The sequence below is a fragment of the Plecotus auritus genome (genome assembly GCF_963455305.1).
Source record: "Plecotus auritus genome assembly, chromosome: 8".
Lineage (NCBI taxonomy): Eukaryota > Metazoa > Chordata > Mammalia > Chiroptera > Vespertilionidae > Plecotus > Plecotus auritus.
This window is the reverse complement of record NC_137782.1, coordinates 164731779-164744059: the sequence shown is the minus strand read 5'-3', so window position 1 is coordinate 164744059 and position 12281 is coordinate 164731779. Positions and strand designations below refer to the sequence as shown.

At 53.0% G+C, this 12281-nt stretch overlaps 1 long non-coding RNA gene across 1 annotated transcript; it reads right to left on the bottom strand.

Moving 5' to 3' along the window:
• Positions 1–8740: 8740 nt before the first annotated feature.
• Positions 8741–10872, bottom strand: LOC308256497. The gene is made up of 3 exons (XR_013961467.1): positions 10548–10872; positions 9397–9590; positions 8741–8916 (listed from the first exon to the last, which is right to left on the bottom strand). It is a non-coding gene; the product is annotated as an uncharacterized lncRNA (long non-coding RNA).
• Between the last annotated feature and the right edge of the window lie 1409 nt (positions 10873–12281).

Here is a 12281-nt window from a genome sequence, read left to right as displayed (position 1 = left end):
AACAGGACACTGAAAAGGGAAAAGTGAGGAAGAGAGTGATGGCATAAAGGTAGATTTGAGATAGAGTAAAATGATGCTAAAGGAAAGATAAAAATAGAATGTAGAACATTAATCCCAAAACAAAATGAAGAGAAAATAAAATGACACTTAAAAAAAAAAAAAAAGATAAAATAGCAGTAGTAATAATACGGATTGAAAATAAAAATGTAATAATTAAAAAGGTAAAATCAAGTGAGGAAAAAAATTAGTTTCTTGAGTAAAAGATGCAAAAAATGAAAATAAAAAAATAAAAAATAAAAATAAAATGTGGAGTAGTGAAGGTCATTCACTTCCTCTGTTGTTCTGTTTGGCACGCCTGTTTCTCAGTCCGGACAGTATTGCAGTTCCCTGCGTTCCACTGCTCTTCAGTGATGTAAGCCAGTCCTGATTTTAAGCAGGCGGTGTGTCTTAATTCGTATTCCTTTATTTTTGATTACACAAGAGTCAATTTGTGATTCAGCCCCTGGGTGGCAGTGTTTCTGGATTGACTTCCGGGTTTATCTATGGCCTCTCTAGGGAGTGTTAGAGCCTTCTTTCCCTGTGGCACTCACTACCGGTTTGTGGGAGTGGTCTGCCTCAGAGCTGGCTCTCCGATGGTCACTCCCCGCTCCGATCCCCAGGTTCCAGAAAAACAACTTTCCCCTGCAGTCTCCCAGGGTGTCCCCAACTGGGTGAACCTATGAATTGGGCTTAGTAATCAGAAGCAAGAATTTCAAGAGGAAAAAGCCCAAGTGTGCGCACTCCGTGGCTGCGCGTAAGTCTAGCACACCCCTGAAATTCTTAGGGTGTCCCTGCACTTCAGATCAAAATGGGTTGCTTTTTAGAGAGCCCTTCTGTTAGCAGCTCTGAGGACCCCCTTCCACATTCACAGATCACGCCAGCCCCAGCAGCCACCGATTTTTCTAGGCACAGACTTCCCTGGTCCTCCAGCTCCCGCAAAACGCGTGTTCCTCTCTCGCGCTGGGACCAGAGACCTCACCTTATCCCAGGAGAAATCTGACCTTTCCGTGGTGGAGTGTAGAGCTCCTCTGAACCCGTGTGTTTGCGCCAATTGGGGAGCGTTGTTCTGGGGCTCGCAGCTGTTCCGTGGGTGCCGCAGTTGTGGATTCTCAGGCTTCGGATAAGCTCCACTTTCTGGTTCCAGATGGCGGCGACTCCGCGTCCAAGCCCGCAGCTCCGGGAGGGGACCCAGCCGCAGTGGGAGCTGCCAGGTCAGGGGAACCCCGTCTAGCAGTCTCCCACCTTCTTCTGGAGTTCAGCTGTCCCCCAACTTGCCAACAAACACTCCTAGTGCGACCCTCAGCTGTTCTTTCTTTCTGCTCCGGGACAAGGCTCGGAACACGTCTGTCTATTCCGCCGCCATTTTTCTCCCCTCCTCCAAAACATTTTATTGAGTGAAAGAAGTCAGGAGAGTTCGTACCATATGGTTCCATTTAAATATGTTTTTAAATATGTTTTTATTAATTTTTTTAGAGAGAAAGGGAGAGGGAGAGAGATAGAAACATCAATGAGAGAGAAGCAGCAACATCAATCAGTGCCTCCTGCACGCCCCTACTGGGGATCAAGCCCACAACCCTGGCCTGTGCCCTGACTGGGAATCGAACCTATGACCTCTTGATTCATGGGTCGATGCTCACTGAGCCACACCAGCTGAGTCCATATGGTTCCATTTATGTAAGACCCTTGAATGGGCAAAATTCATCTAGGGTGAGAGAAGTCGGGTGAGTGGTTGCTCCTGGGGTGGTGAGGGAGTTGACTGGGAAGAAACATGAGAACTTTCTGGGGTTCGGGAAATGTTCTGATCTAGATGGGGGATGGGTGTGGGTTACACAGGTGGATGCATTTGTCCAAAGCCAGCAAAGGTATACTTGCCATGTGTGCAATCCACCCTGCAATTCGCTTGCACCCCAATGTTAAAGAAGGGAAGGGTGGCCACATTTGCCCTCAGTCTGAAGTGCAGCCACGGCAGAGCAGGGCGGCCTCACCCGCACACCCAGCCACCCCAGCAGCACCCACCTTCTGTCTGTGGTGATGGGACCCAGGGCTGCTGGTGGCCTGGCCTGAGATGGGCATGGAGAGACAATGTCCTCAAAGGGCCCCATCTTTTCAGCGGAAGCCAGTGGGAGAGAGGTCTGCAGCTCTTTCTCTCCCTGACAAAGCCATGGCCGCGTGGGGCAGTTGCTGGCTCCATTCCACAGGCCTCAGGGGGAAGGGGACGGGGAGGGAGGGTGAAACAAAGGGGGTGGTCAGGTCTCCATCTTCTGGCTCAGCTTTGAACAAGCTTGAGGAGCGGAGAGGGGAAGTGGTTTGCTCTGCCCCGGGCTGAAGAGGTAGATTTCCCAGATGGAGCGGCGGGGAGATGAACTCGGGGAGGGAGAAGCTTTCAGAGAGCACAGCAGGCTGGGCTGCCTCCGCGGGCAGGGGAGCCATTTGCCATTGTGCCCAGCCTTCAGCCCAGGCTCTCCACGTGAAGTGGATGGAGACAAAGGCCGGAGCCCAGTGACTCACAGCCCCACATGCGTTTTAGACACTATGATGGCCAGGCCCAGGCAATGGATGGGAAGGTCACCTGGGGATGGAGGGAGGAAAGAGGGAAGCTGGAGGTGGGGTGCCGCTCTGACGTTCTCAGGGGACCTGGGGTCCCTCTTTCACAACCAGCCTGAGGGGCCTGCTTGACTATCTGAAATGACAGGCTCAAAACCCCACGGCTCACATGTGGTTGGCAAGGTTGCACCCTCCGTAGTCAGGGGAGGGTAAAGGATGCTCAGCGTCCCTCATCACACGCCGACACATGCCTGAGAGGGTTACTGCCAACAGGAGCACCAAGAAGTCTCTCCCTCCATGGGGGCCGTTACACCTCGGTAATAGTTTATCCTTTTCACCATGTGTACATGAAGCTTTGGTTTATTTTTTTTAAAAATTTTAATATATTTTTATTGATTTCAGAGAAGAAGGGAGAGGGAGAGAGATAGAAACATCAATGATGAATCACTGATCAGTTGCCTCCTGCACGCCCCCTACTGGGGATCAAGCTGGCAACCCAGGCATATGCCCCTGACCAGAATCGAACCTGGGACCCTTCAGTCCGCAGGCCAACGCTCTATCCACTGAGCCAAACCAGCTAGGGCAACTTTGGTTAACTTTGAAATTTTAAAGAACTCTGCAAGAGAGTAGATTGAAGGAAGCAAGCCTGGAGGTGGGGACCCCAGCGGGAGACTACAGAGGCATTCAAGCGTGTAATGTTGGTGGCCAGAGTGCTGGCCATGCAGACGGAGAGGCTGACGGGTTTGAGATTTACTTGGGAGGCAGAACTGAGAGGACTTATTGATGTGCCGAGGGGTCCAGGAGGTAAGTGGTTTAGAGAACGGTCCCCAAGTGTCTGGCTTGAACAATTATGTGCCGGTTACCAAGGCAAAGGCCAGTGTTCAGCTATTGACCCATGGAGTGTGAGAGCCCTTCAAGGCTCCTCGGGGGAGTCTGCAGAGGCCGCCAGAGAGAACCGGCGGACTTGGTGGGGAGTGTGACAGGGCACAGCTGCGCTGGAAAACAGTTCCCCATGAAGTGAAGCACAGACGTGCCGAAGGGCCCCGCGTCCACAAGTCCCACGTGCACACGCAGAACTGAAAACATACACACACAAACACTGCGCACAGATGCTCACACAACACTGTTCTCAATAGCCAAAACATGGAAATAAGCCGGTGTCCGCTCGCTGGAGAATGGGTAAACAGAATAGGATTTATGTTTACGGTATACAACACGACTTCATTTGCACACAAAGGAATGAAGTGTGGGCACAGGCTACAATATGGATGAACTGAACGCTGCTCAGTGAAAATGTCAGGCACAAAGAGCTCTGTTGTAGGGTTCCCTTTCTAGGAAACATACAGGATAGAAAAATCCATAAACAGAAAATAGATTAGCAATCCTCACTCAAGGATATTTTTCCATTGAATTTTAGAGAGTGGAAGGGAGGGAGGAATGAAGAAGGAGAGAGAGAGAGAGAGAGACATCAATGTGAGAGAGACATATCGATTGGTTGCCCCCTGTATGCAGGATTGAACCTGCAATCCAGGTGTGTGCCCTTGACTGGGAGTCGAACCCATAACCCTTTGGTGTGCGGGCCAATGCTCTAACCACTGGGTCACACCAGCCAGGGTTAGACGAGCAATTCTTTAGAACTGAGGGGAGCGGGTAACGGGGAGTGGTTGCTCATGGGTACAGAGTTTCTGTTCAGGATGATGAAAATGTTCTGGATTGTACAGTGGTGATAGTTGCACAACCCTGTGAATATACCAAAAACCACTGAAATACATACTTCACATGGAGAATTCTGTGGTATGTGAATTGTACCTAAAAACAAAACAAGCCAGTTGGCTGAGTGAGACTGGAGCCAGTGAGCGGTCAGAACCAGAGCCTTAACCGAGGGAGAGTCAGCACAGAGGTGACGTTTAAAACCAAGGACAGAGTCACACCAAGTTAGCACAGAGTGGGAAGCAGTGGGAGCCTCATGCCCAGAGAGGCGGCCCCATTTAGAGCTTGGGGGGCAGGAGAGGGTGCAGGAGGGGCGCAGAGAGGCCACAGAGGAGGGGATGAGGGGCATGTGGAGTCGCAGCCTGCAGGCTACCCTTCAGATCCTGCTCTTTCGGAGTTGGGGCATTGAGCACATTCCCAGGGCCTGAATCTCCTCCGTGTGTGTCTATAAAACACATTTTAGAGGCAAACGTTTTAGGTTGAAGGGCATGGGCACTTCCACTTTTAACAGATCCTGCAAATCCTCTCATCGACACTGCAGCTGCATGAAAGCATCAGGAACAGATAAAACCTATTTCTGTTCTGGATTGGGAGTGAGAGAACCCAGGAGCCTGCCAAGTGCAGAGGGGACCGGAGAGGCTCAGGGTCCCGGGAGAACAGGCCAGGTCTGCGTTGCTGGGCATGACCTGCTGGAGCCGGCCAGGAGCCAGAGTAACCAGAACCCCAGGCTGGGGCGGTTCCTACCATGGGAACAGAGAGGGGCCCATCTGAGAGCCTGGGGAAAGCAGCAAGAGGCACAGTGCAGGACAAGGGGCCTCACTTTGGAATCTTGGGTGGCACACAGCTGTGTGACCTTGGATGAGTGACCTCACCACTCTGGGGTTCGGAGAGTCCATCTGTCAAATTCGAGAAACTGGCTAGGATGCATTCCCCATTAGACGGCTCTGGCTTCTGGCTGAGCATAGAAACATATCTTTCTTTTAACCCCAGATGCCGAAACTGGGGCAGTTTTTCCTCTGAAGTTTTGTTCCTGTGGTGGCTTTTCCATTCTCGGTAGGGGGTCCGGAGGCCATAGTTTCAAGCAAGATCTGACCAGATCAGCTCAGTTCAATTCACAGAGTGTTTACAGAGCGTCCCGGGTGGAGAGCCACCACCGTCATCTCACCTGGATGACCACTTTCCCTGCTGCTACCTTGTGCTCAGACTATCCTCAATGCAGCAACTTACTCCGAGGAAAAGGCAAAATCAACAGCCCAAGGCATGTGTGGGATCTTGCACCTCTGCAGGACCTGCACCCCAACCGCACACACCCCTTCCCACCCAAGCCCACTGTCACCTCCAGGCCTTTGCACACCCTGTCCCCTCTGCCTTCTCCTAGATGGCGCTAGTCCTGCGCTCTCACTTAAGGTCTCCACTCAACACCAGCCTCGACTGAGAAGGCTTCCCTGGCCTCTTTGCACAAAACAGCACCCCTGGCTGTGGCGAGCCGGCACGGCCATGGCATACTCAGCCCCAGGGCGCCTTATGTGCCACGCCTGCTCAGCCAGGTTCGGTGAGCCTGAGGGGGGCGGTGAAGGATTGAGAAAAGACAGACAAGAGAATGAAAGCTGGGTCTCGGTGGGACACTGTCTTCTCTGATGGGAGAGCTAGAAACAGCACCATGGACTACAAGCCGTGTCTTTATTTTATAGCCAGATGCCACGAAGGCAAAGTAAGGGCGTGGTCATGATGTTTACAACATTCTCGTGGGTTTCGATCCTACTCAATTACATGCACCTGAACTCTATCAAGCCCACATCACTCAGGCACGTGGGACCACGTGTTCGGACCACAGGTTCCAGCTTACAACTACAGCTGTTGGCTATCATTGTGCTGGGAGGGCTCTGCCCTCCAAGCTGGGACTTGCACGTGGCCATGAGAGAGGACTGTGTCCTCTCATTAGTCCGAGGTTTGAACCTGTCCAGACACTGTAGCTGCACCCCACACCTGGCCCATCCCTCTCAACCCCTCCCCCTGCTTGGTTTCCTTCATAGCACTCATCACCGCCTTCACACTGTGTCCTGTTTGCCTGTCCCCCCAGTGCCACAAAACTGAGGTTCGAGAGAGTAGGGCCTGCCGCTCCCCCAGTGCCTGGAGCAGCGCCTGTGCAGAGCAGAGAGGCACTGGGTGCCTGGTGGGGGGAATGAATGAATTCTCCACGTGCTTTCTGAATGGCCCCCCGGATAAATAAGGTAGGTTCCTAAATTAAACGCTTGACTTTTCTTGCAAGGCTTGGAATCTCTCCAAGCCTGCATTTTCCGGTGTGAATCTGAAGGGTAGCAAGCCTGGGACGAGCTCTGTGCGGGGAGGAGCAGTCTGTTCCTGCTGAGCCCAGAGGAGGCACTCAATAAATGCTGTGTCCTTCACCCAAGAGCAAACCAGAGGTGCTTCAGCCGCCTACCTAGAGAGCTGACATCTAGATAAGGGGGAAATGGGATCGATTCCTGTCACCAGGAAGGTCCCAGGCATGAACTAAACCTCTGCATTACTTAAAGACTTTAGAAGAAACTTAAGTCTGGTGGTTACGACTCCGGACAGTAGGACAGCCTGCCCTCTGATGGCCACCCAGTGCAGTGCCATTGCAGAAAAAAACGTAGGTAACAATTGGGGGGGGGGGGGAATTCTTTCATTATACAAGTTGCCTGACTCCACTGTAGATGACTGGGAAGACATCCTATATAATAAAAGGGTAAAATGCAAATAGACCAAATGGCAGAACAACCAATCAAAGCGTAATATGCTAATGACATGCTAAGGCTGCTCAACCGCTCGCTATGATGTGCACTGACCACCAGGGGTTAGATACTCTGACTGGTAGGTTAGCTTGCTGCTGGGGTCCTGCCCATTGGGACTTGAGCGAGATGGGCTGGACACACCCTGGAGCCCTCCTGCAGTCCCTCCCTGGCCAGATCGTGCACCGGTGGGGTCCCTCAGCCTGGCCTGCGCCCTCTTGCAATCCAGGACCCCTCAGGGGCTGTCGGAGAGCTGGTTTCAGCCCGAACCCGCAGGCCACTACCCTTGGGAGGGCGCCAGATACAGGGTTCATGGCTGGTGAGCGCTGCCGTGGCAGCACGAGCCTCCCCTGATTGGGACTGATTGGGCGCGAGCCTGCGGCAGGCACAGTGGGGCCGGGATGAGCCGGAGTGGCAGGTAGGAGCTGCAGGCGACATTGGATTGCACGTTTCGGCCGATCCCTGCAGGCCACCCAGAGGGACCCCACCTGAGCCGCGCCAGCACAGCCAAGGGTTCGGCGAGCCTAAGGGAGGGTGGTGAAGGATGAAGAATAAGACAGAACAAGAGAATAAGCTGGGTGATCTTCTGTGCCTTGCTGAGGCCACAGAACAGATCCAGACTGCAAAGCTGATGCTTTATTTATAGTCAGGGACAAACAAGGTAATCTACAATGTTCTTGTAAGTTTCACTTGTTTTGGCAGCACTTGCTGCCCCTCCCACAGCCCATTAGCTACCCAGGAAAGATCTAGGGAGCAGTCACAAGATCAAGCTTTATGCTTAGAGGACTGTGCCCTCCAAGCTGGGACTTGTTTGCGATTTTGCCAGCAGGTCAGTCCCAGGCTTAACCCTATAATCGCTCCCTACACTACCTGTGCATGAATTCGTGCACCGGGCCTCTAGTAAAATAATAAAAAAGTAATCACATCACCTATATTCCCTTGACACTACTTGACCTTCCAGTCTCATGCCTATTTTATAGTTAATTCAATCATGTCTCTACAGAGAGCCTACCATGCATGTCTCAGGCACTGTGCTAAGCACGCAGTGGCTGGGAAGGGCGAGGGCAGTGTCCTTTTAAAAACAAAGTGCCCTGTGAACCCAAGCCCCTCCTCCCTCCACTCCCCTGCCCAGTTCTCCACCCCCACGCGCACCTGGGGCCGACAACCACCCAACCCCACACGTTTTGACTTCTCTAAATAAACTGAGGTCATGTAAATGAACACTGAAGATAACTTACCATTTATCTGTATGGACTAGGGCTACACCGAGAGGGGAGAAGCGGCTTTTAGCGTCGCCTCTGCCTGAGGACCGCAGAGCCCGCCCTCTCAGCCTCTAGGTGCTACGTCTCTTCCTGGGCCTGGAGTCAAACTCCACAGGAGCCAGGGGCTGCGCGGAAGCAGAACCCGCACCTGGGAATCTCAGTGGATGGTCCCATTTCCCAGGGACTGCTGGAGAAGCCTGGGGAGAGCGTGGGGGGGGGGGGCGGTCCTACGGGGGCCCGACCAAAGGCAGTGCCCCTTAACACAGGGGAGAGCGAGAACTGAGATGGCCTGGGGAGGGAGCTGTGGTTTGTACGGCATCTTCCAGCCGTGTTTCTCAGCCTCTGGGAACATTTCCAACAACTGCCAATACCTGGGAGCGTGGGTTCTCAGTTCTCACACAGACACGGAACTCAGACGTTAAGGGAGGTTTATTGCAGGTGCTTTTCTCAGATCCAGGACAGCTCCCGAGCGCCTCCCTTGGTCCTCACCCTGACAATGCCTGCTGGCAGGTGGCTTCCTCCACAGCAACCGTCCTCTGCGTCCTCTTGGCCCGTCAAGGATCAGAGCGTGTGCTCGTGGCTGCCAAAACCTTGTGAAGGTGCACAGAAGAGGTAGGTGTGGGACAGGGGTGCGGGTGCAGTTCTCTGTACCCCCTGCCCTGCCCCCTCCTGTCTTCCTGTAAATCCTATCCCTTTGACAAGACTGCATGTATAGTGTCGATAGGTATGTTACTACAATCAACTGTAGTTGGTGCAGAAAGGCATTACGCTTGGGGAAACCTACACAAAACTTTGGTAAATCTCTGAGGCACTCAAAACAGTGCAGCTTCACATAACGGGCTGAGCGTTGGGTGCGCCATCTGGCTCTGCCACTGTGCAGCCCCATTTGCTCTTCCGGTCTTTGCTTTCTCGTCTATGAAGTGGCACCTTCTTTTTTAAAAAATATATTTTATTGATTTCAGAGAGGAAGGGAGAAAGGGAGAGAGAATCATTGATTGGCTGCATCCTGCACGCCCCCTGCTGGGGATCGAGCCTGCAACCCAGGCATGTGCCCTTGGCCGGAATCGAACCTGGGACTCTTGGGTCCGCAGGCCCAGGCTCTGTCCACTGAGCCAAACCAGCGAGGGCTAAGAGGCAACTTCTTTCAGAGCTGCTCTGAGGAGTCCGTGAAATGGCATAGGTGACGTGACTGGCAGCATGCCCGCTCAGGGAAGGCGCACTGGTAACTGCTGGTCCCGTTTGCAGTGGGCACTCTCCTTGGATGCTGGAACAGTTTTAAGAAACACCGAGCAGGGAATTTGCTGGGGTCCTTTCCTTCTTTGAATCTGTGTGCATCCAACTGCGGGCTGCAGCAGTGGGTTTACGGATTGAGGCAAGAAATCACACACATCCCCAAACACATTTTTAAAATATATTTTTAACAAAAAAACTTCTGGAAAGCTGTTGAACTCAAAGTGAACCAGCGGTTCCACTTTTAACAGTAGACTATTCTTTTTGAATTATAATGATGTGCATAGGTTCCGTTAAGAAAAAAACAGACTACAATTGACGATGTACTGGCTAAGATGCTGGGGAAAACACACACACACACACACACACCACACACACCACACACACACACACCACACACACACACCACACACACACACACCACACACACACCACACACACACACACACACACCACACACACACCACACACACACACACCACACACACACACACACCACACACACCACACACACCACACACACACCACACACACACACACACACACACCACACACCATACACACACACACACCACACACACATACACACCCCACCCCACCCCCAGGGACCTCAATAAATGTCATACTTTTTCTTTTTAAACCTCAGTGTCTGTCCCCAGCCACCACCTGATCGCGGTCGGGGGTGGGGGGGGGGGGACGAGTGAAACCCGCCCCCGAACGACGGGGCCGCCGCGCACAGAAGTCAGGAGGGAGCCGCGCTGGCTCTTGGTCCCGAGTGGCGACTGCACGGAGCCTCTCAATCCTCACGCTTCCCCCCAGGACCCATGGGCTCGCCAAGGCCCACCCTTCGGGAAAGGGACGAGCTGGGGTTAACCCTCGGCTGCCCGCTCAGAGCAAACCCCAGGGGACCCCCAACTTTCCACGCGCTTTCAATGCGCGGCGAGCCCCAGTTCACCGTCCCCGAGCCCCCGCCGCGTCCAGGGCGACCAACCCTTCAGCGGGGCCCGCAGCCGCCAGCACGCGGGACCCTCCAGGTCCCGACCCGGGAGGGACAGGCCCGCTCGCCTCGCCGCGCCCACCACCCGGCCGCAGGCAGAGGCGGAGGTGGCGGCCGCAGGCCGGGGGGTGAGCGGGAGGGCACCCGCCGCGGTGGCACTGACGATGGCCTTGCCCAGCACTGCGGCCCCCGAGCGTCAGCGCCACCTCCTCCTCCCGGAGGGGCGGGCGGGCGCGGCTTCCACCTGGGCGGGCCTCGGCCGGCCCCCCGACGGCTGCTCGGGGCCCTGCTGGGAACCGGGAAGCCCCGCGGGTCATGTGACGTTTCTCTCTAAAAGATCGGCGAGGCCGCCGGCCGGGCGCGTTCGCCGCCTGCAGCGCCACCTGCTGGGGCCCATGCGCAGTGCCGCGTGCCCTTGGGCCCTGGCTCCTTTCTCACAGGCCCTCGGCTCCTTCGTGGCTAATTCATTCTTTCCACCATTGTTTAGTGACAGTCGACTCTGCAAAAAGACTTCAGGACTGGGGGCTCGGCATAAAAACCTCTGGGCTGCATTTGTGGTCCTAGCGAAAGATGGAAGCCGCAGTGTTTATCAGCAGGGAGCTGATTAAATCAACTATGTCCCCAAAAGGGAATACTATGCGCAGTAGAAAAGATGAAGTTCTCCATAAGCTGATATGGAATGGTGTCCGAGAAATGTTCTCAAGGAAGAAGTGCAAGGTGCGGCCTTTGTATATAATGATATTTTTGGTGTAATTGGGAAAATAAGACTATGTGTGTACTTATATGCAAATATGTGTTATATTTGCATAAAGAAATACTAGAAGACTAATAAAAATGATTCCTTAGGGGGTAGGAAAAACTGGGTAGCCGGAGGCAGGAATGGGAGTGACACTTCTCTAGCTACATTTTAAAAAATGATATAAAAAGGGATCTTTATTGTTGGAAGTATTACAGATCTCTCCTCTCCCCCCAATTACCCTCTCCACCCATGCACACCACAGAAATAGGCAAACACTACAAATCAGCACCCTCCCTTTCCCCAGAGAGCCGTTTGTTAAACATTTACCAGCACACCACTGACAATGCCTAATTCAGAGCATTATAATGAGGACTAAAGAAAAGGATATTAAATTAGATTAAGTGAGGTCATGAAAGGCAGGGTGGTAGACAGGGCATACAGCCTGTATAGTTAGAATGACTGATCCCGATACCAGCTCCTCTACCTGTCAGCTGTGTGAGCTGTGCAAACTGCTCACCCTCTCTGTGCTCATGTACTGTAAAGGGAAAGAAGCCGTTATCTTCTGGGAGAATTGTTATGAGGAGTAAATGAATGAGTCCACACAAAGCTCTTAGAATAGCGCCTCGGGCCGCGTTGCCATTCAGTAAATGCTCATTATTATTTCAGGAACATAACGATGCTGGTGCACAGGTCAGGGGCTCCATTTCTCCTCTGTGAACTTGGGGTAAGGAGACCACCCTTATCGGATGTTTTCACTGAGGAGGCATTTTCTGCTGGAGTCAGTCCAATAATGTACCAAGTCCTGGGGGTGCACACTTCCCCTTGAACATGGGCTTAATTCTAGACAAACCCAAGGAACTGTGGGGTCATGTGCTCAGACACAGGGGCCCATTTGCAGGTCATGTGTAAAGGTCAGGAATCCCACAGTCCTTGCAGTGTGGGCGGGGAGGATCTGGGCGACAGATGAGACCGACCCACGTGTCTGCTCT